This window comes from Triticum urartu, chromosome 7 (genome assembly GCF_003073215.2).
Source record: "Triticum urartu cultivar G1812 chromosome 7, Tu2.1, whole genome shotgun sequence".
Taxonomy (NCBI): domain Eukaryota; kingdom Viridiplantae; phylum Streptophyta; class Magnoliopsida; order Poales; family Poaceae; genus Triticum; species Triticum urartu.
In genome coordinates, this window is record NC_053028.1 from 703,106,178 (window position 1) to 703,109,948 (window position 3,771).

The following is a 3,771-nucleotide window of genomic DNA, read 5'->3' on the forward strand; positions in this document are numbered from 1 at the left end:
AAGAACATAACGATATCCACTACACGCCTCAGCACTCATTGGACTGCACACATCAAAATGTATTACTTCCAACAAGTTGCTTTCTATTTCCATTTTACTGAAAACGAGGCTTTCAGTCATCTTGCCCATGTGGTATGATTTGCATGTCTCAAGTGATTCAAAATCAAGCGAGTACAAAACGGTCCATTTGCATGGAGTTTCTTCATGCATATATACCAATAGACATGGTTCGCATGTCCCAAACTTTTCAAAAACGAGTGAGCCCAAAAGATCCATCAACATGGAGCTTCTTCATGCGTTTTATACCGATATGACTTATGTGGCAGTGCCACAAGTAGATGGTACTATCATTACTATCTTTTGGCATGAACATGTGTATCACTACGATCGAGATCCAATAAACCATTCATTTTAGGTGTAAGACCATTGAAGGTATTATTCAAATAAACAGAGTAACCATTATTCTCCTTAAATGAATAACCGTATTGCGATAGACATAATCCAATCATGTCTATGCTCAACGCAAACACCAATCTCGATGGTAGAGGGAGCTTGCGATGCTTGATCATATCAACATTGGAAACACTTCCAACATATATCGTCAGCTCACCTTTAGCTAGTCTCCGTTTATTCCGTAGCTTTTATTTCGAGTTACTAACACTTAGCAACCGAACCGGTATCTAATACCCTGGTGCTACTAGGAGTACTAGTAAAGTACACATCAACACAATGTATATCCAATATACTTCTATCGACCTTGCCAGCCTTCTAATCTACCAAGTATCTAGGGTAATTCTGCTCCAGTGGCTGTTCCCCTTATTACAGAAGCACATAGTCTCGGGTTTGGGTTCAACTTTGGGTTTCTTCACTAGAGCAGCAGCTAAATTGTTGTTCCATGAAGTATCCCTTTCTTGCCCTTGCCCTTCTTGAAACTAGCGGTTTTACTAACCATCAACGATTGATGCTCCCTTTTGATTTCTACTTTCGTGGTGTCAAACATTGCGAATATCTCAAGGATCATCATATATGTCCCTGATATATTATAGTTCATCACGAAGCTCTAGCAGCTTGGTGGTAATGACTTCGGAGAAACATCACTATCTCATCTGGAAGATTAACTCCCACTTGATTCAAGCAATTGTTGTACTCAGACAATCTGAGCACAAGCTCAACAATTGAGCTTTTCTCCTTAGTTTGCAGGTTAAGAAAATCGTCGGAGGTCTTATACCTCTTGACGTGGGCACGAGCCTGAAATCCCAATTTCAGCCCTCAAAACATCTTATATGTTTCGCGACGTTTCAAAAACGTCTTCGGTGCCTCAACTCTAAACCGTTTAATTGAACTATCACGTAGTTATCAAAACGTGTATGTCAGATGTTCACAACATCCACAGACAATGTTCGAGGTTCAGCACACTGAGCGGTGCATTAAGGACATAAGCCTTCTAAGAAGCATTGAGGACAATCCTCAGTTTACGGACCTAGTCCGCATAATTGCTGCTATCAACTTTCAACTAATTTTTCTCTAGGAACATATCTAAACAGTAGAACTAAAGCGTGAGATACGACATAATTTGCAAAATCCTTTTGACTATGTTCAAAATAATTAAGTTCATCTTATGAACTCCCACTTAGATAGACATCCCTCTAGTCATCTAAGTGATTACATGATCCGAGTCAACTAGGCCGTGTCCGATCATCACGTGAGACGGACTAGTCAACGTCGGTGAACATCTTCATGTTGATCGTATCTTCTATACGACTCATGCTCGACCTTTCGGTCTTCTGTGTTCCGAGGCCATGTCTGTACATGCTAGGCTCGTCAAGTTAACCCTAAGTGTTTTGCATGTGTAAAACTGTCTTACACCCGTTGTATGTGAACGTAAGGATCCATCACACCCGATCATCACGGCGTGCTTAGAAACGACGAACTGTAGCAACGGTGCACAGTTAGGGGAGAACACTTCTTGAAATTTTAATGAGGGATCATCTTATTTACTACCGTCGTTCTAAGCAAATAAGATGTATAAATATGATAAACATCACATGCAATCAAATAATAGTGACATGATATGGCCAATATCATATAGCTCCTTTGATCTCCATCTTGGGGCTCCATGATCATCTTGTCACCGGCATGACACCATGATCTCCATCATCATGATCTCCATCATCGTGTCTTCTTGAAGTTGTCACGTCATCTATTACTTCTACTACTACAGCTAACGGTTAGCAATAAAGTAAAGTAATTACATGACGTTTATGTTGACACGCAGGTCATAAATAAAGACAACTCCTATGGCTCCTGCCGGTTGTCATACTCATCGACATGCAAGTCGTGATTCCTATTACAAGAACATGATCAATCTCATACATCACATATATCATTCATCATATCCTTTTGGCCATATCACATCACATAGCATACCCTGCAAAAACAAGTTAGACGTCCTCTAATTGTTGTTTGCATGTTTTACGTGGCTGCTATGGGTTTCTAGCAAGAACGTTTCTTACCTACGCAAAAACCACAACGTGATGCCAATTTCTATTTACCCTTCATAAGGACCCTTTTCATCGAATCCGATCCGACTAAAGTGGGAGAGACAGACACCCGCTAGCCACCTTATGCATCTAGTGCATGTTTGTCGGTGGAACCGGTCTCACGTAAGAGTACGTGTAAGGTTGGTCCAGGCCGCTTCATCCCACGATGCCGCCGAATCAAGATAAGACTAGTAACGGCAAGCATATTGAACAAAATCAACGCCCACAACTACTTTGTGTTCTACTCGTGCAAAGAAACTACGCATAGACCTAGCTCATGATGCCACTATTGGGGAACGTAGCAGAAATTCAAAATTTTCATACGTATCACCAAGATCTATCTATGGAGAGACTAGCAACGAGGGGAAGGAGAGTGCATCTACATACCCTTGTAGATCGCTAAGCGGAAGCGTTCAAGTGAACGGGGTTGATGGAGTCGTACTCGTCGTGATTCAAATCACCGATGATCAAGTGCCGAACGCACGGCACCTCCGCGTTCAACACACGTACAGCCCGGTGACGTCTCCCATGCCTTGATCCAGCAAGGAGAGAGGGAGAGGTTGAGGAAGACTTCATCCAGCAGTAGCACAACGGCGTGGTGGTGGTGGAGGAGCGTGGCAATCCTGCAGGGCTTCGCCAAGCACCACGGGAGAGGAGAAGAACTTGGGAGAGAGGGAGGGGCTGCACCAAAGGCATAAGGTGTGTCTCCAGAGGCCCTCCTACCCTCACTATATATAGGAGGGCCAAGGGGGGGTGCGCCAGCCTAGGAGATCCAATCTCCTAGGGGGCGGCGGCCAGGGGAGGTTTCCCTCCCCCCAAGGCACCTAGGAGGTGCCTTCCCTCCTTGGGACTCTTCCTTAGGGTTCCCCCTTCACCCTAGGCGCATGGGCCATAAGGGAAGTGGCGCCCCAGCCCACTTTGGGCTGGATCCCTTCCCACTTCAGCCCATGGGACCCTCCGGGATAGGTGGCCCCACCCGGTGGGCCCCCGGGACCCTTCCGGTGGTCCCGGTACAATACCGATGACCCCGAAACTTGTCCCGATGGCCGAAATAGGACTTCCTATATATAAATCTTTACCTCCGGACCATTCCGGAACTCCTCGTGACGTCCGGGATCTCATCCGGGACTTCGAACAACATTCGGTAACCACATACAAGCTTCCTTTATAACCCTAGCGTCATCGAACCTTAAGTGTGTAGACCCTACGGGTTCGGGAGACATGCAGACAT